General features: G+C 43.1%; 1 protein-coding gene and 1 long non-coding RNA gene across 4 annotated transcripts in view; both read right to left on the reverse strand.

Annotated features, from left to right (window-relative positions):
* il11ra (interleukin 11 receptor subunit alpha) overlaps window positions 1-26871 on the reverse strand; it is a 247901-nt gene that overhangs the window by 157864 nt on the left and 63166 nt on the right. The window contains exon 2 of one of the 3 annotated variants that reach the window (XM_062972653.1): window positions 24858-25005. The exons of the other annotated variants lie outside the window; for them this stretch is intronic. The gene's annotated coding sequence lies outside the window, so the exon portion shown is untranslated. The remainder of the gene's footprint in view (window positions 1-24857; window positions 25006-26871) is intronic. 3 annotated transcript variants of the gene reach the window in all.
* On the reverse strand, window positions 16168-22275 carry LOC134296821 (uncharacterized). The gene is made up of 2 exons (XR_010003685.1): window positions 21599-22275; window positions 16168-21298 (listed from the first exon to the last, which is right to left on the reverse strand). It is a non-coding gene; the product is annotated as an uncharacterized LOC134296821 (long non-coding RNA).

Consider the following 26871-nt stretch of genomic DNA (forward strand, 5'->3'; position numbering starts at 1 on the left):
GGCTAAGCTCCGCCCACTTGGTCTCCTAGCAACCCACTCAGCCCAGGGGACAGGCATAGTTAGGCCTCACTTAGGCATCTTCCACACGGCCTATAAAATACAGATTATCTGATTTGAAGTGGATTATATGGCAGTGTAGACTCAAGGCCTTTCCACACAGCTATATAACCCATTTATAATCTTATATTATCTGCTTTGAACTGGATTATCTTGACTCCACACTGCCATATAATCCACTTCAGTGTGCAGTCGGACACAACTGGACTTAATGTCAGGAGAAAACCTTTACCCTTTACCTTAATTAACTACCACCAATTCCTCAATACTTTATTTCCCATACCACCAGACTTCGCCACAGCAACGCGTGGCCGGGCACAGCTAGTCTCCATATATAAAAGGGTAATGAAATTTTGGCCTAGGACAAAACAACAAAACTACACATCCCAGAAACACTAAACTTGGCAGCACAACCCCTCATCCATGCCTCTACGTTCATACAATAAACAGCTCCAGCTACTCCAGAAAACAGCCAGGCTTTAAGACTGCAAGGCTATTCACTGCTATTCCACCTGGCCAACAAAGGATTCCCATCAGCCACAGCAACGCGTGGCCGGGCAAAGCTAGTACATATATAAAAAGAGATGAGCCTGGCAAGACTTGTTTTTGAGAAATCCATGCTGACTTTTAGTAATCACAGCCTTCCTTTCTAAGTGATTGCAGGCTGCCTCCTTCTCGCCGAAGAGATAAAAGTGGGATTATGATGGTGGTAATCATCATCATCATCATCATCATCATCATCATCATCCCGGCCCTCTGATTTGTAGCGTCTCTCAGTTTTGAATAAGGAGTTTTGCTTAAGCCTGAACAGCAGTAGAACAGGCTAGCAAGGGGTGCCTCTACACTGTGGAATTAATGCATTTTGAGACCACTTTAGCTGCCATGGCTGAATGCAACAGAATCCTGGGAGCTATAGTTTGACTAAGGGTGCAACTACATTGCAGAATGAAAGTGGTTTGGCAACACTTTAGCTGCCATGGCTGAGTGTGATAGAATCCTGGGAGTTGTAGTTTGATCAAGGCTGTATCTACATGATGCCAGATGAAAATGCTTTAGCATCATGTGGACTCAGGGGACTTGTAGTTTGGTGAGGGCTCGGCACTCTTTGCCAGAGAAATCAAAAGACCTTGCAAAACTAAAACTGTGTTGTCAAAGGCTTTCATGGTTGGAATCACTGGGTTGTGGTGCTTTTTCCAGGCCATATGGCCATGTTCCAGAAGCATTCTCTCCTGACGTTTTGCCCACATCTATGGCACGCATCCTCAGAGGTTGGGAGGACTTGTAGTTTGGTGAGGGCTCAGCATTCTTTGCCAGAGAAATCAAAAGACCTTGCAAAACTAAAACTGTGTTGTCAAAGGCTTTCATGGTTGGAATCACTGGGTTGTGGTGCTTTTTCCAGGCCATATGGCCATGTTCCAGAAGCATTCTCTCCTGACGTTTTGCCCACATCTATGGCACGCATCCTCAGAGGTTGGGAGGACTTGTAGTTTGGTGAGGGCTCAGCACTCTTTGCCAGAGAAATCACAAGACCTTGCAAAACTAAAACTGTGTTGTCAAAGGCTTTCATGGTTGGAATCACTGGGTTGTGGTGCATTTTCCAGGCCGTATGGCCATGTTCCAGAAGCATTCTCTCCTGACCTTTCGCCCACATCTATGGCAGGCATCCTCGGAGGGTGGGAGGACCTCACAACCTCTGAGGATGCCTGCCATAGATGTGGGCGAAACGTCAGGAGAGAATGCTTCTGGAGCATGGCCATACAGCCCGGAAAATGCACCACAACCCAAAACTACAACTCCCAGGATTCCATAACATTGAGCCATAGCAGTGAAAGTGGGGCCAAACTGCATTCATTTTGCAGTGTAGATGTGCCCTAAGCCACTCAAAATGCAACCAAATCTGCAAATAGTGCACCATGCACATCAGTGTTCAATGGCATCCCATTGGTTTCCACGCATAGCTCTGCTTCCCCAGTCTTGCGCTAAATGGCAATGTTTTGCATCAGTCAACAGGCTCCTGCAGTTTCCATAAAGAGAACTTGCGCATGACACACACACACACACAAGCACAACTCCGAAATTCTGGCCTTGGCTCCGGGTCCGCCTCCCTTTATTGCCTCTCAGCCTCCAAGGGCTCCCAAGGTGATGCGCATGCAGCGCATAAAAAGAGATTAAACCAAGTAAAAGGGCTTCCTTTCAAGGCAGCCTGGAGCGGATTTGCAAGGATTCGGCCATCCGGGGCTTGGAAAGGCATGTCTTTAAAAAGTCCAAAAAGCAAACCTCAGTTTTGGTATTTTATAAGGATGGAGGGGAAAAAATGGACGATGGAAAATTGGAATAGTTATATCTATATATGATCACATCCAATTTCAAATTTTAACAAGTGTAACGGGGGATGATACGTACATAAGAAGCTAAAATGAAATAAAAAACAAATGGATGACTTATATGGAATTCGTTTAAAACAAAACTGTATATGGTTAAAGGTAATAGTATAGAATGAATATCTAGTTGGGGAAAAGGGATTGTACCATACAACACATGTACGATTGCTAAGGCTACAATCCATTGATATACTTTACAATCTCTGAGGATGCCTACCATAGATGTGGGCGAAACGTCAGGAGAGAATGCTCCCGGAACATGATCAGACAGCCCGGAAAACACACAACAACCCTGTGATTCCGGCCATGAAAGTCTTTGACAACACATTGATATTTTGCAGAACTGAATGACATTCTAAAAAATTACATGATTAAAAGACATTGTATATGAGGGGCACCGATTTATGTTTCTGTTGTATATGCAACCGGTCTTCTGCATCCACAGATTCTGCACCCACAACTTCTACCACCCACGACTTGAAAATGTTACAAAAAATAATTCTGCGTCCATGACTTGAAAATGTTAATAAAATAAAAATAAATAAATAAATAACATGTTCCCAAACCAAAAGGATTCCAAAAACCCAACCCTGCCATTTGACTTAAACAAACCCATTCCAGGCTTCTCTTTGGGTGCATCTACCCTAATTAATGTAATCTGGCATCATTTGAACTGCCCAGGCTCAAAGCTCTAGAAGCCTGGGATTTGTAGTTTGGAGAGGCTCCAGCTCCCTTTGGCAGAGAAGACTAAAGACCTTGTAAAGCTACAGCTCCCAGGATTCCATAGCAATGCACCATTGCAGGGGATCAAACTGCATTCACTCAATAGTACAGCTAGTTCAGCAATCGGCAGCCAGGCTACCCGAACAGGGCGAGACCCACACCCGTGTTGTGGCAGCTCCATTGGCTGTCGGTTTGTTTCTGAGCTAAATACAAAGTGCTGGTTGTGTTAGGGATTCCTCCTCTTTCAGAAAAGAAAGCAGAGCAGGAAAGTGTTCATGAATCTGAGGGTGAGATTTTGTAAGTACCCACATTTCAGGAGAGGTGAAAGGAAACGGAGCAGAGATGTCATTCAGCTCGAATAGCTGCCAGAAATGCAGTTGAATAATTGGGAACTGCCCTAGCAGCTGTGAGGGGACTCAGGGCTATAAAGCAGAAGCAGGTGCAGCCAGCTCTTGCTGGTAACAAACTGACTCCAATGCCTAAGCCAGGGGTCCCCAAACTAAGGCCCGGGGGCCGGATGCGGCCCTCCAAGGTCATTTACCTGGCCCCCGCCCTCAGTTTGATAATATAATATATTGTATATACATATAATATTGATAATAATATTATAATGTAATACAATATAACACTAATTATAATACTATATAATATTAATTATATATTCTATATTACATATAATATTACTAATAATATTACAGTATAGTGGTATAGTTCAATATAGTAATATATAATGCTAATATTGTGCTATGCTAATAATATAATATATTGTATGTACATATAATTTGTAAGCCACTCTGAGTCCCCTTTGAGGTGAGAAGGGTGTGATACAAATGTAGTAAATAAATGCAGTAAATAAATTTCTGAAATGACTTGAAGGCACACAACAACAACAACAACAACAACAACAACAACAACAACAACAACCCTAATTAACTTGACTATCTCATTGGCCAGAAGCAGGACCACACTTCCCATTGAAATCCTGATCAATGTATGTTGGTTAAAATTGTTTTTATTTTTAAATATTGTATTGTTCTTTCATTGTTCTTGTTGTTGTTGTTGTTTTTGCACTACAAATAAGTCATATGTAGTGTGCATCGAAATTTGTTTGTATTTTTTTTTCAAATGATAATCCGGCCCCTTAACAGTCTGAAGGATTGTGGACCGGCCCTCGGCTTAAAAAGTTTGAGGACCCCTGACCTAAGCCTTCGCTCCCCTTGTGCCTGTTTCGCGTCTGCATCTGGGAAACTGCTCCTAAGGATTTCTTTGTCTGAAGTAAGACTGCTACAGTAGAGTCTCACTTATCCAACATAAACGGGCCGGCAGAACATTGGATAAGCAAATGTGTTGGATAATAAATCAAATTATATTATGATTTTCCAAATTAAGCACCAAAACATCATGTTTTACAACAAATTTGTCAGAAAAAGCAGTTCAGTGCACAACAATGTTAAGTAGTAATTACTGTATTTACGAATTTAACACCAAAACATCACAATGTATTGAAAAGATTGACTACAAAAACACTGACTACTAAAAGATAGACTGCGTTGGATAATCCAGAATGTTGGATAAGCGAATGTTGGATAAGTGAGACTCTACTGTATTTGATTTGGGAATTGATCAGAGACTGACAGCGATCGGATCTCCCTCACAGGGCAGATCCTGGCTAAATCGCGGTCTCGATAACAAGACTAAGAACTGTGTCTGCATTAAGACTTCTTTGCTTTCTTTTGCATTATTCCACTGAGTGTGCTGTACTTTATGTTTTGCTGAAATAAAGCTGTTTTCATTTACTTACCACAGAGTTTTAAGGCTGTTCTTGAAAGACAAAACAGGACAGGTTGTTACCTATAAAGCCCTAAACGGCTCAGGTCCAGGCTGTTTGTCAAATCGCATCTCGGGCACTTCCGTAAGCAGTGGAGGCCGTGCTCTCAGTCCCACCCCCGTCATAAGCACAGCCGGTGGGAACGGGAGAGGGGGCCTATTATTACTATTATTAGAGAGAAAATAATAGTGGGAGAAAGAACTCTTGTCTGTTGGAGGAAAGTGTGAATGTTGCCATTGGCCACCTTGGTTAGCATTGATTAGCCTTCCAGCTTCAAAGCCTGGCTGCTTCCTACCTGGGGGAATCAATAGAGCCCAGAAAACTCACAGCCACCCAGTGAAAGCCTTCGACAATGCCTTATTTTTTCCCCCTTATTTCGAAGAAAACACCTTAATGCTTCCCATATTTTCAAGAAAAATGCCTTAATGTTCCCTTATTTCAAAGGAAATACTTTAATTTCTCGCTTACTATTTCAAAGGAAACGTCATCAATATCATCAAATACCTGCCTTTACATTCACCATATGTATATATGGATGTTTTTCAGCCACATCATGTTTTTGTTTTCATTTGAAAAATATTGGAGGGGATGATTCCGCGAAGGGCTCTGGCAGATCAAAGGCAAAGCCGGCTTCAATCTGAACCATATTGGCCTTTATGTCTCCTTGGACAGGATTAAATAAAAAATTTCATTTCCCCGATTGGCACCCTTTCTTGGGGAATATAAACCTTTCATGTCTGCATTTATGATAAACATTTCCTTCCATTGTGATACAGAATCAAAGCAGCCATTGACAGCACAATAAGCCCCAGCAACATAACATACTGAAAATACAAAGGAATATGCTGCTATTTAACACAAAGCAGAAAAGTTTCAGGAAAGTTTCACGATGCCAAAAACCATAGATGCTCAAGTCCTATAAATTGCAATGGAAGAGTGAAACTGTGCCCCTTATCTAAAATATCAAAATTAGGGTTTGCTTTTTGGAACTTATTTTTGGAATGTGGATGGTTGAAAATTGTGGAGACAGAATCTGTGGATACAGAGGGCCATCTACATTATGAAAAAGAAGAATTGCGATCATCAAAGAAAGTCACTTACAACCTGATGATGAAAGCAACAAAGTAGTGAAAAATGGGTTGTTGTATGTCTTTCGGGCTGTGTGGCCATGTTCCAGAAGCATTCTCTCCTGACGTTTCGCCCACATCTATGGCAGGCATCCTCAGAGGTTGTGAGGTATGGATAAACTAAGTCAGGAAAGGAAAGAATATATATCTGTGTAGAGTCCAAGGTGTGGCAAGAGTTTCCTTTCCTGACTTAGTTTATCCATACCTCACAACCTCTGAGGATGCCTGCCATAGATGTGGGCGAAACGTCAGGAGAGAATGCTTCTGGAACATGGCCACACAGCCCGAAAGACATACAACAACCCTGTGATTCTGGCCATGAAAGCCTTCGACAACATAGTGAAAAATGTTCTGCATCTTGGTCCAGACATTTACAAAATGAGACTATCGGCAGAAGACATTTCGCCTACATTTGTGGCAAGCATCCTCAGAGGTTTGTTCAGAAGTCTGTTGGCCATGAAACAAGTGGAGTGTGTATACACTTGTGGAATAATGTCCACAGGTATATACACCCAACCTGCTTCACTCTGTGGAATAATGTCCAGGGTGGGAGGAAGAACCCTTGTCTGTGTGAAAAAGACCTTGGAGTCCTCGTGGACAACAAGTTAAACATGAGCCTACAATGTGACGCGGCGGCGAAAAAAGCCAGTGGGATTCTGGCCTGCATAAATAGGAGTATAGCGTCTAGATCAGTGATGGCCAACCTATGAAATGCGTGTCAGCACTGACACGCCTAGCCATTTTTGCTGACACGCTGCCGCATGCAGATTGATTGGACGACTAATGTCTTTTGTGGCCAAATTTGGTGTGATTTGGTCCAGTGGTTTTGTTGTTTACTCCATGGGAATTGTGCACATTACTGTCAGCGGGGATGATGGGTAGCAGAGTGAAATCCAAAAAATTCACCATCCCGGTCTGCCTCCTTCTCTCCAGACTGTCTCCCAGTGTGGAAAACAGCACTGGACAAACTCACTCCAGCAGACGAAGTCCAACTGTTGATTAAACTTTATTTACATGATCTATATACAAATAGAGTCAATTCAGTCCTTTCCTCCATGAGTGCTTGCCGAAAGCACCCATGCACACACACAGCACATTGCTCATCGCTGTTCTCCGCTCTACACAGGAAACTGCTCCCACTACATTCCACAGGAACCAGATAGTAAGTCCCGGTCAAAACACACTTGACCCCATTGGTCCTGTGATACATCAATCATAGCAGACTCTCATTAACTCCATAATTGCTGTATCCAGATTGATTTTTACATTTCACAATACACAATACCCTGACAATTACATTATATATTATATATAATTCTATTATTATTCTATTATTATTGTAGAATATTATTATATTATTACTATTATATTATTATTATATTATTCATTATTCATGATTACATTGAAACTACAACCGAGAGAAATCAGCGTGGAAACTGCAAGAGGTACCATAGATTGTTGCACATGGAAATAATGGTAGTAAATAGTTTTTGATTTATTAAATATACAGTAGAGTCTCACTTATCCAACATAAATGGGCCAGCAGAACGTTGGATAAGCGAATATGTTGGATAATAAGGAGGGATTAAGGAAAAGCCTATTAAACATCAAATTAGGTTATGATTTTACAAATTAAGCACTAAAATATAATGTTTAACAACAAATTTGACAGAAAAAGTAGTTCAATACGCAATAATGCTATGTAGTAATTACTGTATTTACGAATTTAGCACCAAAATATCACGATGTATTGAAAACATTGACTACAAAAATGCGTTGGATAATCCAGAACATTGGATAAGCGAGTGTTGGATAAGTGAGATTGTACTGTAGTTATATATTACAATTATATATTTTTGTTATTTAAACTATATATATTGTGAAATTGTGGTTTTTTCTCTCGAAGTGACACACCACCCAAGTCATGCTAGGTTTTTTGGTGAATTTTGACACACCAAGCGCAAAAGCTTGCCCATCATTGGTCTAGATCCAGGGAAGTCCTGCTCCCCCTTATTCTATTCTGCCTTGGTCAGACCACACCTGGAATCACACTGTGTCCAATTCTGGGCACCACAATTGAAGGGAGATGTTGACAAGCTGGAAAGCAACTAAAATGATCAAAGGTCTGGAGAACAAGCCCTATGAGGAGCGGCTTAAAGAGCTGGGCATGTTTAGCCTGCAGAAGAGAAGGCTGAGAGGAGACATGATGAGGGCCATGTACAAATACGTGAAGGGAAGTCACAGGGAGGAGGGAGGGAGCTTGTTTTCTGCTGCCCTGGAGACTAGGACGTGGTAGGCTGTTAGGAATGGTGGGAGTTGGAGTCCAAAAGACCTGGAGGGAGGGCCCAAGTTGGCTCATGTTTGCTACAAAGTTAGAGCCATTCAAGAGAAAGATAGGCAAGTGGGTCAGGAAATGAACTCCGTCTGCCCCTTCTGCAGCGGCGCCAGTGTGTGGGGCAGACCTTCAGCTCGAGAGGCATAATAAATGAGAGGCCGTTCCTCGAGGATGCTAAATCAGGTCCTTTTTCCTGGAGAGGGAAGCCAAATAAGTGTTTCCAGAATGGCTGGGGTGGGCCTGCCTTTTGCAATCCCTTTGGGGGGTCACGGCCCCGTTCGTGCCTCCTCCCGCTTGCAAACGGCATCCGAACCCCCTCCCATCCCATCCCTCACAAAGCCAGGGAAATGCACTCCCAACAACCCCGGCCATTAGAGCTTTACAAGCAACTGCGCACGAAAGGAAGCAGCCTTCCTCCCGCCTTCAAATTCCAAGGCTGAGAAACGGCAACCTCTCGGATAGGAATGGACCGTTTTTGCGGTCCCCGAGGTGTTTGCATCGCAACCGTGTGTGTGGCGCATGCGGCCATGCGAGTTCCCCCAGGCACGAGTGCAAATCCATGCGCGCTGGCCTCCACCTGGCTGCACCGGCACCGATGAAGTGCAAACATCCCACGTTGGGTTCACAGTGCCGCAGGGGCTCACACGCCTGCCAGATCCGCTCCAGATAGATGTGTCAGCTCAGCACATGTGAATCACGCACCCGGGGCCCACGGCAGGCATGTTCAAGCACACTGCACATCACACAGGGGTCAAAAAGTGAAAGAGGGATGCTTGCACACTGGCAACTGTGGGTTTTGCAAAGGTCAGGAGTAGCTGAGAAAGTAATTGAGAATAAATAAATAAAATCTCACTGGCTTTGCAAAGGAATAGTTGAGAAAGTAGTTGGAAACATCACTGGATTTTGAAAAGTCAGAAGTAACTGAGAAAGTAGTTAAGAATGCCACTGGGTTGTGCAAAGGCAAGAAGTGGCTGAGAAAGTAGTTAAGAACTCCACTGGGTTGTGCAAAGGCAAGAAGTGGCTGAGAAAGTAGTTAAGAACTCCACTGGGTTGTGCAAAGGCAAGAAGTGGCTGAGAAAGTAGTTAAGAACTCCACTGGGTTTTGCAAAGGCAAGAAGTGGCTGAGAAAGTAGTTAAGAACTCCACTGGGTTGTGCAAAGGCAAGAAGTGGCTGAGAAAGTAGTTAAGAACTCCACTGGGTTGTGCAAAGGCAAGAAGTGGCTGAGAAAGTAGTTAAGAACTCCACTGGGTTTTGCAAAGGCAAGAAGTGGCTGAGAAAGTAGTTAAGAACTCCACTGGGTTGTGCAAAGGCAAGAAGTGGCTGAGAAAGTAGTTAAGAACTCCACTGGGTTGTGCAAAGGCAAGAAGTGGCTGAGAAAGTAGTTAAGAACTCCACTGGGTTGTGCAAAGGCAAGAAGTGGCTGAGAAAGTAGTTAAGAACTCCACTGGGTTTTGCAAAGGCAAGAAGTGGCTGAGAAAGTAGTTAAGAACTCCACTGGGTTTTGCAAAGGTGAGAAGTGACTGAAAAAGTAATTGAGAATCTTACTGGTTTTGCAAAGGAGTAGTTGAGAAAGTAGTTGGAAACATCACTGGGTTTTGAAAAGCCAGGGGTAGTAGAGAACATAGTTAAGAAACTCACTGGGTTTGCAAAGGAGTAGTTGAAAAAGAGGTTGGAAACCTCACCGGGTTTTGAAAAGTCAGGAGTAGCTGAGAAAGTAGTTAAGAACTCCACTGGGTTTTGCAAAGGCGAGAAGTGGCTGAAAACGTAATTGAGAATCTTACTGGTTTTGCAAAGGTGTAGTTGAGAAAGTAGTTGGAAACATCACCGGGTTTTGAAAGGTCAGAGGTAGTAGAGAATGTAGTTAAGAAACTCACTGGGTTTGCAAAGGAGTAGTTGAGAAAGTAGTTGAGAATCTCACTGGCTTTGCAAAGGAGTAGCTGAGAAAGTAGTTGGAAACTTCACCGGGTATTGGAAAGTCAAAAGTAGATGAGAAAGTAGTTAAGAACTCCACTGGGTTTGCAAAGGTGAGAAGTGGCTGAGAAAGTAATTGAGAATCTCATTGGTTTTGCAAAGGAGTAGTTGAGAAAGTAGCTGGAAACATCACCGGGTTTTGAAAGGTCAGAGGTAGTAGAGAATGTAGTTAAGAAACTCACTGGGTTTTGCAAAGAAGTAGTTGAGAAAGTAGTTGAGAATCTCACTGACTTTGCAAAGGAGTAGCTGAGAAAGTAGTTGGAAATTTCATCGGGTTTAGAAAAGTCAGAAGTAGCTGAGAAAGTAGTTAAGAAACTCACTGGGTTTTGCAAAGGAGTAATTGAGAAAGTAGTTGAGAATCTCACTGGGTTTGCAAGGGAGTAGTTGGGAAAACAGTTGGAAACATCACTGGGTTTTGAAAAGTCAGGAGTAGATGAGAAAATAGTTAAATGAGTAGTTAATAACCTCACTATGTTTGAAAAAGGAGTAGTTGAAAAAGTAGTTGAGAATCTCACTGGCCTTGCAAAGGAGTAGTTGAGAAAACAGTTGGAAACCTCACCAGGCTTTGAAAAGTCAGGAGTAGCCGAGAAAGTAAGTGAGAATTTCGCTGGTTTTGCAAAGGGGTAGTTGATAAAGTAGTTGGAAACCTAACCTGTTTTTGAAAACTTAGGAGTAACTAAAAAAAGTAGTTAATAACCTCACTGGTTTTGCAAAGGAGTAGTTGAGAACGTAGTTGGAAACATCACGGAGTTTTGAAATGTCCAGAGAGGTAGGGAACATAGTTAAGAAACTCACTGGTTTTGCAAAGGAGTAATTCAGAAAGTAGTTGAGAATCTCACTGGGTTTGCAAGGGAGTAGTTGGGAAAACAGTTGGAAACATCACTGGGTTTTGAAAAGTCAGGAGTAGATGAGAAAATAGTTAAATGAGTAGTTAATAACCTCACTATGTTTGAAAAAGGAGTAGTTGAAAAAGTAGTTGAGAATCTCACTGGCCTTGCAAAGGAGTAGTTGAGAAAACAGTTGGAAACCTCACCAGGCTTTGAAAAGTCAGGAGTAGCCGAGAAAGTAAGTGAGAATTTCGCTGGTTTTGCAAAGGGGTAGTTGATAAAGTAGTTGGAAACCTAACCTGTTTTTGAAAACTTAGGAATAACTAAAAAAAGTAGTTAATAACCTCACTGGTTTTGCAAAGGAGTAGTTGAGAACGTAGTTGGAAACATCACGGAGTTTTGAAATGTCCAGAGAGGTAGGGAACATAGTTAAGAAACTCACTGGTTTTGCAAAGGAGTAGTTGAGAAAGTAGTTGGAAACCTCACCGTGTTTTGAAAAGTCAGGAGTAGTAGAGAACGTAGTTAAGAAACTCACTGGGTTTGCAAAGGAGTCGTTGGGAAAACAGTTGGAAAACTCACCAAGTTTTGATGAGTAGATGAGAAAGTAGTTAATAACCTCACTGGTTTTGCAAAGGAGTAGTCGAGAAAGTAGTTGGAAAACTCACCAGGTTTTGATGAGTAGATGAGAAAGTAGTTAATAACCTCACTGGTTTTGCAAAGGAATCGTTGAGAAAGTAGTTGGAAAACTCACCAGGTTTTGAAAAGTCAGGAGTAGTTGAGAAAGCAGTAGAGAATCTCACTGGTATTGCAAAGGAGTAGTTGGGAAGGGAAATGGAAACTTCATCGGGTTTTGAAAAGTCAGGAGTAACTGAGAAAATAGTTGAGAAATTCATTGGGTTTTATAAAGGTTAGGAGTGGCTGAGAAAGTAATTGAGAATCTCACCAGTTTTGCAAAGGAATAGTTGAGAAAGTAGTTGTAAAACTCACCAAGTTTCGAAAAATTAGGAATAGTTGAGGAAATAGTTAAGAACCTCACTGGGTTTTGCAAAGGCCAAGAGTAGCTGCGGACGGAGTTGAGAACTTCATTGGGTTTTGCAAAGGTCAGGAACACTTGAGAAGGTAACGGAGAATCTTACTCTCCCTGCCATATGACTCAACTACTTTCTCAACTATTACTGAGCTCCAGGAGTTTTGACAGCCCTCTGCACCCTCAATTTAGGCTACTTTGGGGAGAAGGCCCTTGTTGCTGTTTCTGCATCATTGCATACCAAAGTGTCCGGAGGAGAGTGGACGGTTCCTGACCCGGGTGACCCCAGACATCCTTGGAAGGGGCCTGCCCAAGGAAACACGCCTTGATGGATTGGGCTCTCTGGCTGTGTTTTGTTTATTGGTGGCTTTTAATAGCAATGTTTATCAACCAGTTAACATTTTACAACGTTTGTCAAATAGTATTTGTAACTTTTGTATCTGTTTTCAGCTCCAGAGACTACGACACAATGGAGCAATGGATTCAAGTAGCAAGAAAAGAGGCTCCAGTTAAAAGTTAGGAAGAAAGTCCTGAACGAAAGAGCTGTTCAACACTGAAATATTCTGAACTGGTGTCTCCTTCTCTGGAGGTTTTGAAGCCGAGGCTGGGTGGGCATCTGTTGGGAGGGCTTTGATTGGGTCTTCCTGCCTGGCAGAAGCAGGTTGGACTCTTAGGATCCCTTCCAACTCGATGATTCTGTGGTTCTATGATTCTATAATGTAGGATGAGCATTCCTTATTTGGAAATCCCAAATACTCCAAAATTCCACCCTAAGTATTTGCAGAGTCCTCCGGAGCAACTCTGCAGTCACTTCTAGCACAAACATATCATGGAGGACCTAGAAACTTCCTGAAGAAGACTTATTTTGTTGGATGTGTATCACTGAAACCAAGGGTCCCATGGCTATGCGCATCATATTGTAACTCAAATACATAAACATTTAGCAAAAAGAGAGGCTTGATTCACGGTGTACCTTGTAACACTATGACCCCAATGTTGTTTTCTGACAGCTTTACAAGATCAACAAACATGAGGAAGAGGTTCAAGACAGCCTTTGATGAGTTGGAACGAAGAGATCAAGATGGTCAAAGGTCTGCTGGACAAGCCTGGGAAACAGCTAATGTAGTGTAATAGCCAATCTTAAGACTTGGTTAGGTGATCCTTCGTTGTCCGAATATGATGGTCCTCCAAGTGTATTGTCTTGGCGGTGGGTACGTAGGTGACTCAGGAGCCCTATTCTTGACCCACATGTTCTTCTACAGTGAGGACATCGGTTTCCAGACGGAAGGCAATCCCGATCAGGGTTGGCTTGACAAGCTTTCCTTTTGGCACGCTTCTCCATTTCGCCCTCCATTCGTGCCTCTTCGAACTCCGCAGCACTGCTGGTCACAGCTGACCTCCAGTTAGAGCGCACAAGGGCCAGGGCTTCCCAGTTCTCAGTGTCTATGCCACAGTTTTTAAGGTTAGCTTTAAGCCCATCTTTAACTCTCTTTTCCTAATAATAATAATAATAATAATAATAATAATAATAATAATAATAATAATCTATATATATAACAGGGTAATGAAATTTCAGCCTAGGACAAAACAACAAAACTACACATCCCAGAAACACTAAACTTGGCAACACAACCCCTCATCCATGCCTCTACGTTCATACAACAAAAAGAAAAGAAAAATAAAGTCCTAATTAGAGGGAGAGGAATAATTGTTTTTATCCAATTGCTGCCAGTTAGAAGGCTAAGCTCCGCCCACTTGGTCCCCTAGCAACCCACTCAGCCCAACAGATGGCCACCCAGCCCCATAATAATAATAATAATAATAATAATAATAATAATAATAATAATAATACAATACCCCTAAGGATCATCCAGTTCAACTTCCTTCTACCATGCAGGAGGACACAATCCAAGCACTCCTGACAGATGGCCATCCAATATCTGCACAATAATAATACACATCGAATCATAGCATCAGACAGTTAGGAGACACCCCTAAAGGCCATCTAGTCCAACCCAATTCTGCCATGCAGGACACAATCCAAGCACTCCCAACAGATGGCCACCCAGCCTCTCAATACTACTACTACTACTACTACTACTACTACTAATAATAATAATAATAATAATAATAACAACATCATCATACAATCCTAAGGTTTGGAGTGACTCCTAAGGATCATCCAGATCAACTTCCTTCTACCATGCAGGAGGACACAATCCAAGCACTCCTGACAGATGGCCATCCAGCCTCAACAAGTTCTCACCAACACCACCAGACAACGCCACAGCAACGCGTGGCTGGGCACAGCTAGTAATAATAATAATTTTATTTTTGTACCCCGCCACCATCTCCCCAGAGGGACTCGGGGCGGCTTACAGATATAAAACCAGCATACAATATACAGTTTTACAAAACACACAAATAAATTTAAAAGGCATTAAAATCACAATCATTATAAAACACATGAAAAACACAGCAATAAAAACATAAAATGAACTGGGCAAAGTGCACTGAGTTTCCTACCCACCAACATTACGTTTCCTATTCTAGAGTTGGGAGTAGAGTAACTGCTTTGGGAGACAGTGATCTTTGGGCATTTGGGCAACGTGTGGATATGGCATTAAGTAGCCCAAAAGTTTGCAAAGTTACACTCACTGATTGACTTTGCAAACTTCGTGGCTATTCAAATGCTAATTCAAGCTTGCCAGTTGCAACATCCACACTTGCTTTAAACAGACAAGAGTTCTTTCTCCCACCCTGGACATTATTCCACAGGTAAATCTACACTCCACTTGTCTCACTGCCAACAGAACCTCTGTAGATGCCATTAGTCATAGAGACAGGTGAAATGTCAGGAGAGAATGCTACTGGAACATGCTCAGACTGCCCAGAAAACCCACAGCAAGTCTCGATAGAGGAAAGTCATAGTCCCAGTCTCTTCTGGTTTTGTCAGAGCACACCTAGAATAATGTAGTGTGTGGTTCTGGCTACAAAAGTCAAGAAGGAGACGGACAAGATGGAAGGTAACGGAAATGGTCAAAGGTGTGGGAACTATGGATCCCTCCGAGGAGCAGCTGAGGGAAATGGGGATGCTGGGCTTGGAGATACAAAGGCTGAGAGAAGGGGACATGAAGTCTTTAAGCAGAGTCTGGATGGTCATCTGTCAGGACGGCTTGGTACCTTCCTTCCTGACAAGATGAGGTTAGACTGGATAGCCTTTGGGTTCCCTTCCAACTCTAAGATCCTAAGATTCAAGAGGTCCCTTCCCTTCCAAGTGAAGGCTTTGTGCTTTTCCCTCTGAGGAAGGGACCCCCAGAGACCCTCCAGACTGACTTCTACTGCTTGAAATCTTGGATATCAAAAATCAGAACAGTAAATAAAAAGCAATACTCTGAAAACAGAGGATTTCCAGACATGAATCAACCAAGGGCAGTTAACGACTCTAAACAAAGGATGCCCCAGAGGCAGGAAGAAGACAGCAGATAAGCTTTTCAATGCTAATTAAAGTGATTAACTACACAACATTCACACTGACCTCTCTCACCCTAGACTTTCCACAGATATATATTAACCTCTTTGCTTAGTTTTCTCCATACTTCACAACCTCTGAGGATGCCTGCCATAGATGTGGGCGAAACGTCAGGAGAGAATGCTTCTGGAACATGGCCACACAGCCCGAAAGACATACAACAACCCTCAATCTTGGATATGTTTAAATTTTTATATAATGTGATTTTATTTTGTAATGGCATCTGCTTGTATATGAATTACTAGCTTTGCCCGGCCACGCGTTGCCGTGGCTTATGGGAATCCTTTGTTGGCCAGGTGGAATAGCAGTGAATAGCCTTGCAGTCTCAAAGCCTGGCCGTTTTCTGGAGTAGCTGGAGCTTTTTGTTGTATGAACGTAGAGGCATGGGTGAGGGGTTGTGCTGCCAAGTTTAGTGTTTCTGGGATGTGTAGTTTTGTTGTTTTGTCCTAGGCCGAAATTTCATTACCCTTTTATATGTATAGATTGTTTTGTACACTGTCTTTAGGCATTGAATTTTTGCCTATTTGTTGTAAGCCTCCTTGAGTCCCCCGAGGAGAAAGGCGGGGTAAAAATGATGTAAATAAATAAATAAATAATGGAACCCCAATGGCATAGTGGATTAAAGCCTTGTAACTTGAAGGTTGGGTTGCTGACCTGAAGGCTGCCAGGTTCAAATCCCACCCGGGGAGAGTGCAATGAGCTCCCTCTGTCAGCTCCAGCTCCAGGCAGGGACATGAGAGAAGCCTCCCACAAGGATGGTAAAAACATCAAAACATCCAGGCGTCCCCTGGGCAACGTCCTTGCAGACGGCCAATTCTCTCACTCCAGAAGCAATTCTCTCCGGTTGCTCCTGACACGGAAAAATAAATAAATCCTCATAGGTCAGTTATACTTCCCACATCTGGGTCTTGAAGTTCCGGCATCCACCCGAAATCCTCATTTTCCCAGGTCTTCCACGGGACCAATGGCACCTGAGTCCCTCGCTCTCTTTTTCTGTGTATTTATTTATTTGGCTTTCTGGGTGGGTGAAATAAGACCCACATGCAATGTATTTTTTAAAATCGGCGTGTGCAGCCAGCTGCAAGTGTGGGAGGCACGGCCTGATAGCTCTCTTTGCGCCCCTTTGTGAGCCGTTTCTGTGGGCTCTTTGTTGGAGGAGGGAGGGAGCAGCAAGTGACCCACAAACACGGGCCCACTTCCAGAATACCTGGAAGCCATTCCTGATTCGGGGAATTGCTCCTTTTTGCCATTTTTATCAGCTTTGGGGGGGGGGCAGTTTGGTGGGAGGAGCACAACCTCTCCGCTTTGTGTGAGGCTTTTGGGGAAGACGTGTGTTTCTGCTTGAATTTCCATATATACACTATCAATATTGGGTAGTAGACATGTCCAAAAAATCGTTTTGAATCATATATCGGAATTATTTCGGATTGTTCTCGCTTTTTGATACGCATTCCGAGACATTGTCTCACAGCGCAACCAGCAATGTAATTCGAACCATTGTTGGCCCGTTCTCTAATTGTCTCTTAATGTTTCGTTAATTCCCCCCCCCTACTTTGAATGGGAGCTTAGCGCAGCCTAACATGGCTGCCGCTCCCCGGCCAATCAGAAGCTTCCACGATGGACGCAAAGGTGGGGGCTAATGTCCTCTGCGTCCACATGGAAGATTGCCATACAAGCCCGGTGTGTAGCAATTGCGCATGCGCGTCCCCCATTTTAGAAACATTTAGAATCATTACGAATTTTCGGAAATATCCGAAATTTTTGGGTGAAAAAATCAGAAATACTTTCTATATCGAAGTGCCAGCGCCCCCTACTTTAGAAACGAGAATTGAAACATTTTTTTCATTGATCGGACATGCCTATTGGGTAGAGTCTATGGGGGGCTATGGAGGAATCGTCATTCCAGAGGCTTGAGCCACAGCAGCGAAAGTGGTATCAAACTGCATTAATCCTCCAGTGTAGATGCAGCCCAAGTGACTCCTTTCCTCAGATAAGAGTTGCTTCAGATGTCTTCACAGCTGAGCAAAGATCCAACGCCCGGGCATTCCAAGGAGACCAGAGTTCAAATCCCTGCTCAGCCATGGGAACCCATTGGGAGACCCTGAGAAAGTCACACTCTGTTAGCCTCAGAGGAAGGCAGATATTCCTTGAAGGCACACAGTCCAAAGGTAACATGAAACAAGAGTCCATGAAGCAAGAACAAACCTCTCGGTGAGAAAAGTTACCACCTCTGAATTCTCTCTCAGAAGCAGTTCCTCTTAAAACTAGAATCAAGGCCTCTTTCCGTGTGTCAGGACCCAGGCTGCAGAGCACCAATAACCATGCGCAGAGACCAGAATCTATCTAATATCTTTATTAAAGGAATATATAAAGTCAATAAAAACAAGTGAAGAATATAGTTCAGAAATAGTCCTTTCAGGAAAGGTCAACTATAGTCCAGGAAAACAATGTCCAATATGTGATATTAGAGTCCAAAGTTATAATCCAATAACCGAAACACACACTTGCCGAGCAAATGTGGGGAAATGACAAGGTCCTTTAGTCCAATGGAGCTTGACAGCAAGGCTGGGGAACAAACTAGATTCTTGGCAAACAAGGCTTGATACGTGGCAACAAGAAGCAAGAAGCAAGAACAAGGTCCGTGGCGAGGTCCGGAGAACAAGGCAGGCTTGGAACTAGAACAGGGTCCGGGGAACAAGGCATGAAACTTGGTCCTGGAAACAAGGAACTGGAGTAGCGTAGTCCACACACGATCTTATTCCTGAAGCTGACGAATTGACTCCGCAAGGATTTCCTTGCGGGCAAACACCTATATAGGATTTCCTTTTCCCGCCAAGGAACACTTTCCCTGGGGAACAAGAAGTGAAACCCATACTATGTCCAGATGCATGACTCCTTAAGATTTCCCAAGGGAAACAGGCTTAATCAGCTAATTGTCTGGCAGCGATTCTGGCGCTTCGGCGATTCGCCTCCCTAGCGCCTCTATCTCGATTATAATTATCCCGGCGAGAGAACGGGGGAGATTTCTGCTCAAGGCTTGTTTGGCTGACTTCTTGTGGGCAAACATCTTGCAGGTGCAGAGGCTCCAATTCTGGCTGAGACGGTGGGAAACCCAAGTTTTCCTCTTCGTCTGCCACAATAATACTAGGAAGGGGACTACATGGCCCATGAGACATCACATCGTGGGAAGTTTGCTCAAAACCTTTTCTCATTAGCAACTGTCTGCTCAGTCTCAAAACCTCCCTTTCTTGTCTCTGTTGACATATTGCTTTCCTTCTGTCAACCTCCTTATTCCTATCAAGAATGGAATGCCCATCTGCAAAGGGATAACTCAACCTTAACTCTCCCAAGGAATGCAGTTCAAGCTCCTTGCTTGAAACCATTGTATGCCTGCTCCCAGAATCCTTAGGAACAGCAGCTTCATCTAACTCTGACTGTACAAAATCATCTACCTCTGGCTGTATAGGAATCCTAGGCCCCAACCCAGATTCATGTGACAGGTTGGGTGCAGGTACAATCACAGGCTGAACAGGCCCAACCTCAGGCTCACCTGACAGTTCAGATGCAGGCTGGGATACAACAATTAGTTGGACTCTTGACCTTGGCTTGTGTTCATCCTTACTCTGTCTGTGAGCTACAATTTGAAGACTCAAACTAGATTCTTCTCAGTCTTGGCTTACCTTGTGTTTTTTTAATTAAACTTCAGCCCTTGACACCAGGAGAGCTTGGAATTTTTGGGGGTTCCTCTATCTTCAGAAGAGGAAGGGGAGCAGGAAAGTGTTCATGAATCTGAGGGTGAGTTGGAATCTGAGGAGGAGATTTTGCAAGTACCCACATTTCAGGAGAGGCGAAAGGAAACAGGGCAGAGACGTCGTTCCGCTAGAATAGCTGCCAGAAATGCAATTGAGTAATTTAGAACTGCCCTGCTATAAAGCAGAAGCAGATGCAGCCAGCTCTTCCTGGTAACAAACTGACTCTTTGCTCCCCTTGTGCCTGCTTCAAGTCTGCATCTGGGAAACTGCTCCCAAGGATTTATTGCTGTTTCTTTTTCTGAGGTAAGACTGCTATTTGTTTTGGGAATTTATCAGAGACTAAGAACTGTGCTTGCCCTAAGACTTCCTTGCTTCCTTTTGCATTATTTCACTGAGTGTGCTGTACTTTATGTTTTGCTGAAGTAAAGCAGTTTTCATTTACTTTCCACAGTGTTTTAAGGCTGTTCTTGAAAGGCAAAACAGGACAGGAACACAACAATATGCCACTTTTCTGTTTTACACCTTTAAGCACAGGATGTTACGCCCAATATCCAACCTGTTTTAGTATCAGGATGTTACGCATCACTGATACTCTCAATATGCCACCTTACTCTTTCATGCTGACTTTACAATAGCTCCTGTTTTACATTATCACGCATAGGATGCTATGCCCAACTGTTACACCCAATATCCCACCTGATTTATATAGTTACGCACAGGATGTTACGCATCACTGATACTCTCAATATGCCACCTTACTCTTTCACGCTGACGTTACAATACCTCCCGTTTTACGTTATCATGCATATGATGTTATGCCAAACTGTTATGCACAACATCCCCTGTTTCATATAGTTACGAACAGGATGTTACGCATCACTGATACGCTCAATATCCCACCTTTCTCTTTCACGCTGACGTTACAATAGCTCCTGTTTTACATTATCACGCATAGGATGTTATGCCCAACTGTTACGCACCACATCCCACCTGTTTTATATAGTTACGCACAGGATGTTACGCATCTCAGATACACTCAATATCCCACCTTTCTCTTTCACGCTGAGGTTACAATAGCACCCGTTTTACATTATCACGCATAGGATGTTATGCCCAACTGTTGCACCCAATATCCCACCTGATTTATTATGTTACGCACAGGATGTTATGCATCACTGATATTCTCAATATCCCACCTTTCTCTTTCACGCTGATTCCCACCTTTCTCTTTCACGCTGATGTTGCAATAGCTCCCGTTTTACATTATCACACATAGGATGTTATGCCCAACTGTTACACACAACATCCCACCTGTTTTATATAGTTACGCACAGGATATTATGCATCACTGATACGCTCAATATCCCACCTTTCTCTTTCACGCTGACGTTGCAATAGATACCCTGTTTTACATTATCACGCATAGGATGTTATGCCCAACTGTTACTCACAACATCCCACCTGTTTTATATAGTTACGCACAGGATGTTACGCATCACTGATATTCTCAATATTTATTTATTTATTTACAGTATTTATATTCCTGAGTCCCGAAGGGGACTCAGGGCGGATCACATTACGCATATAGGCAAACATTCAATGCCTTTTAACATAGAACAAAGACAAAACAAACATAGGCTCCGAGCGGGCCTCGAACTCATGACCTCCTGGTCAGAGTGATTCATTGCAGTGATTCATTGCAGCTGCTCTCCAGCCTGCACCACAGCCCGAGCCCACCTTTCTCTTTCACACTGATGTTGCAATATCTCCCCTGTTTTACATTATCACGCATAGGATGTTATGCCCAACTGTTATGCCCAATATCCCACCTGTTTTATATAGTTACGCACAGGATGTTACGCATCACTGATACTCTCAATATCCCACCTTTCTCTTTCACGCTGATGTTACAATATCTCCCCTGTTTTACATTATCACGCATAGGATGTTATGCCCAACTGTTACGCACAACATCCCTCCTGTTTCATATAGTTACGCACAGGATGTTACGCATCTCAGATACACTCAATATCCCACCTTTCTCTTTCACGCTGACGTTACAATAGCTCCCGTTTTACATTATCACGCATAGGATGTTATGCCCAACTGTTGCACCCCATATCTCACCTGTTTTATAGAGTTACGCACAGGATATTACGCATCACTGATACTCTCAATATCCCACCTTTCTCTTTCACGCTGATGTTGCAATAGCTCCCGTTTTACATTATCACACATAGGATGTTATGCCCAACTGTTACGCACAACATCCCACATGATTTATATAGTTACGCACAGGATGTTACGCATCACTGATATTCTCAATATCCCACCTTTCTCTTTAAAGCTGACGTGACAATATCTCCCTTGTTTTACATTATCATGCGTAGGATGTTATGCCCACCTGTTCTGCACAACATCCCACCTTTTGGTTTTACGCTGTTGCGCAGAGGATGCTGGTTGTAACCCTGTCCTGCTCCTTCATTGCTTCTCTTGAGATGCAGGGAAGAAAACCTTCGCTCATCACGCTTGACTGGCTTTCCTTTTCTCCTTATTTATTTATTTATTTATTTATTTACAGTATTTATATCCTGCCCTTCTTTCTCACCCCGAAGGGGACTCAGGGCGGATTACAATGAACACATATATGGCAAACATTCAATGCCTACAGACAAACAACATATATAGACAGACACAGAGGCATTTAACATCTTTTTCCAGCTTCACGATTCCGGCCACAGGGGGAGCTGTTGCTTCACTGTGTACTAGTGGCTGTACTTCCTCATTCCTTTCCTCGTAATTTGCTGGCAGTTTTATGATGTTGTAAATTAGGTAAATTAGCCTCCTGCATAAAGTGTACCTAAATTTCCCTAATTGACAGGTGCAACTGTCTTTCGGGGCTGCATAGGTCAACAGCAAGCCGGGCTATTTAATGGTTGGGGGCTTAACCCGACCCGGGCTTCGAACTCATGACCTCTCGGTCAGTAGTGATTTATTGCAGCTGGTTACTAGCCAGCTGCGCCACAGCCCGGCCCATCTCTTCTCCTCCATCTCTTCTGTATGCATTTTATGACACCCCCCCCCCCATCCATCCCACTTCCCTGCCAGTCCTGCCTCCACGTTCTGCATATACACAGACCGGGCCTCCATCCAAAATCCATATCAGATCTACGTCTCTTTTTCCTCTCTCATCGCCGGCGCCAAGCTCCAGTTAAAGGGAAATTATTATAGGTGGGCCTCAAATGCAACCCAGGACCTTACTCCAGAGCAGCCGCATGGCCGTCAATGGGGCTCCTGGAGAACGAGGCGCCGTGCGCAACGGAGCCAAGAGTGACTCACTCGGTGCCTCATGCGCTCCTCCTGCGGTCAGGGGTTGGTGGACTGCGATACTGAAGCCCACCAATTTTTGCATCGGAATAACTTAGGAAAATTACTTAATTTTCCCCACCAAATGACTTCCAGATGCAACATCTGGGTTTCTGCAAATATTTGAATTTTTTTTTTCTTTCTTTTTTTGGCAAATACTGGGGTTATGGAGTGCAAAGTAACACAGAGCATGGGAATGAGTGCGGCCGAGGAGAGCGTGAAATGGAGAAAGAGGTGCCAGGGTGGTCGGAAACTAGGGATGAAGCTACACTGTAAAATTAATGCAGTTTGATACCACTTTAACTGCCATGGTTCAATACTAGAGAATCCTGGGAGCTGCAGTTTTGCATGTTCTTTTCACCTTCTCTGCCTCCCCAGACTACAGCTTCCAGGATTCTATAGCATTGAGCCATGGCAGTTAAAATGGTGTCAAACTGCATTAAATTCACAGTGCAGATGCACCATAGGATTAAGCCTTCTTATGGGCTCATAGAGCTGGACCTCATGCAGGAGAGCTGAACTCAAGCCTCAGATCAGTTCAAGTGGCATCAAACTGCATTAAATCTAGCATGTAGATGCACCCTGGTAGAGTCTAGGACGCTCAGAGCTAAAACTACAAACATATTCCATGGCTGGATCTACAGTGCCATATAATTCAGTTTTGAACTGCATTATAAGGTCAGTGCAGACCCATATCATGCAGTTCAAACTGCATGACATGGCAGCATAGATCCAGCCCTAAATGTGTGCTGTCAAAAGCAAATGCAGCGGGTGGAAGATCATTATTTATTATTATTATTATTATTACTATTATTAATTGTATCCTACTTTTTTTGACCTTTGGTGCAGAAATCCAGGCAAGGTGACTGTCTTCTGCCAACTGCAATTTAAACTGGATCTACGCTGCCATATAATTAAGTTTGGAACTGTGTTATAGGGTAAGTGTAGACCCATCTCATGCCGTTCAAATTACAAGATAAGCATGTGCTGCCAAAAGCAAATGTAGGAGAAGAAGAAGAAGAACAAGAACAACAAGAAGAAGAAGATTACTACAGTAGAGTCTCACTTATCCAACATAAACAGGCCAGCAGAATGTTGGATAAGTGAAAACATTGGATAATAAGAAGGGATTAAGGAAAAGCCTATTAAACATCAAATTATGTTATGATTTTACAAGTTAAGCATCAAAACATCATGTTTTACAACAAATCAACAGAAAAAGGGGCCAGGCTGTGGCGCAGCTGGCTAGTAACCAGTTGCAATAAATCACTACTGACCGAGAGGTCATGAGTTCGAAGCCCGGGTCGGGTTAAGCCCCCGACCATTAAAATAGCCCCGGCTTGCTGTTGACCTATGCAGCCCCGAAAGACAGTTGCATCTGTCAAGTAGGGAAAATTTAGGTACGCTTTATGCGGGAGGCTAATTTAACTAATTTACAACACCATGAAACTGCCAGCAAAACACGAGGAAAAGAATGAGGAAGAACAGCCACCAGTGGACGGTGAAGCAACAGCTCCCCCTGTGGCCGGAATCGTGAAGCTGGAAAGATGTTAAAATGCCTCTGTGTCTGTCTAAACTGTATGTTGTTTGTCTGTTGGCATTGAATGTTTGCCATATATGTGTACAATGTGATCTGCCCTGACTCCCCTTCAGGGTGAGAAAGAAGGGCAGAATATAAATACTGTAAATAAATAAATAAATAAAAAGCAGTTCAATACACAGTAGTGTTATGTAGTAATTACTATACTTACAATTTTAGCACCAAAACATCGCAATGTATTGAAAACATTGACTTTAAAAACATTGACTACTAAAAGGCAGACTCTGTTGGATAATACAGAATGTTGGATAAGCAAAAGTTGGATAAGCGAGACTCTACTGTACTACTATTGCTATTATTATTATTATTTGTATCCTGCTTTTTTCTGACCTTTGGTGCAGAAATCCAGGCAAGGTGATTGTCTCCTGCCAACTGCAATTAAGCTGGATCTTCTCTGCCATATAATTAAGTTTGGAACTGTGTTATAAGGTCAGTGTAGACCCATATCATGCTGTTCAAACTGCAAGATATGTGTGTGCTGCCAAAACAAATGCAGGGGAAGAAGAAAGAAGAAAGAAGAAAGAAGAAGAAGAAGAAATAATAATAATTATTATTACTTTTATTATTATCCTGCTTTTTCTGACCTTTGGTGAAGATATCCAGGCAAAGTGATTGTCTTTTGTCAACTGCAATTTAGGCTGGATTTATGATGCCATATAATCCAATCTAAGAATATAGATGAACTGCATTGAACTGGATGACACGAGTCTACACTGTCACATAATCCAGTTCAACACAGTCAAGCTGCAATCCAAAACAGTGCAGATCCAGTCTTACCCTGTTTCCCCTAACATAAGACATCCCCAGAAAATAAGACCTAGGAGAGGTTTTGCTGAATTGCTAAATATAAGGCCTCCCCCTAAAGTAAGACCTAGGATCGTTTGTGTTTGGAAGCATGGCCGCCGAACAGAACACCAGAGCATGCAGGATTGGTAAATGTACGTACCATAGATTGTTGGACATGGAAATAATGGTAGTAACAAGAAATTCTTGATAGGATTCACAGTTTGTCTAGTTATGCTGGTTTGTGATGACAACTACTGTACAGTATATAATAAATGTTCATTTTTTTTGTTCAACAATAAATGTGAATTCTTCATGGAAAAATAAGACATCCCCTGAAAATAAGACCTAGAGTATCTTTGGGAGCAAAAAATAATATAAGACACTGTCTTATTTTCGGGGAAACGCGGTAGATGCACCAAGCAGGCTTTGGGGGCTTTGGGGCAAGCTGCATTTGTTGTGTTTGCTGTTTAAGGTTGCCAGAGCTTTTCTGCCGAGCCTGAGTGGCTGGAGAGGCCTTCTCCTTGGAGGAGGTCAAGGCCGACTGGCCGGCAAGTCTTCTCTGCCTCGTAAACCACAGCGACAGGCACCGCAGGCACCGCAAGGACGGCAGCCAGAGGAGCAGCAGCGGGATATTGTTCTGGTAATACGATGGCAGCTGCAGTGTGCCAACCAGGTGCGCCTCGCCTCGGAGCTGTGCAAACGAACTTGCCTTTCAGCTGCGACAACTCCGGCAACAAACATCCCTAGAGCCTTGTGTTCCGAACTGAAGCGAGGTGCAGCTCCAAAGCTTGCCGTAAACTTCGCTGCCGGAAAGTGACACATGTCACTGCTTTATAGGAAAGCTTTGCAGGTGACCAATGAATGCCGCAGTCAGTCTGCAGCTGAGGAAATGTCTCCGCGAGTTGGTAGCATTTTTGCACAAGTCAAGGCCTCCCCACTACAAATCGTGGAGCCTCCGATGGCCTAGGGCAGGGGTCCCCAAACTTTTTAAACAGGGGGCCAGTTCACGATCCTTCAGACTGTTGAAGGGCCGGACTATAGTTGGCCACCGAGCAATAATAAATAAATAAATAAATAATTTAAAAAGAGGGTTGGAAGAGACCATTTGGGCCATTGAGTCCAATCCCCTTCTGCCTTTGCTCACCAAAAGCACAAGCAAAGTACCCCTGACAGATGGCCACCCAGCCTCAATGTTAATAATAATAATAATAATAATAATAATAATAATAATAATAATAATAATAATAATAAGGGTTGGAAGAGACCCCTTGGGCCTTTTAGTCCAATCCCATTCTGCCTTTGTGCAGCAAAAGCTCAAGCAAAGCACCCCTGACAGATGGCCACCCAGCCTCAATGTTTATAATAATAATCATCATAATAAAGAGGGTTGGAAGAGACCCCTTGGGCCATTTAGTCCAACTCTCTTCTGCCTTTGTGCACCAAAAGGCACAAGCAAAGCACCCCTGACAGATGGCCACCAGCCTCAATGTTAATAATAATAATAATAATAATAATAATAATAATAATAATAATAATGGTTGTAAGAGAAGAAGAGACC

The sequence above is a fragment of the Anolis carolinensis genome, chromosome 2 (assembly GCF_035594765.1).
Source record: "Anolis carolinensis isolate JA03-04 chromosome 2, rAnoCar3.1.pri, whole genome shotgun sequence".
NCBI classification, from domain to species: Eukaryota; Metazoa; Chordata; class Lepidosauria; order Squamata; family Dactyloidae; genus Anolis; species Anolis carolinensis.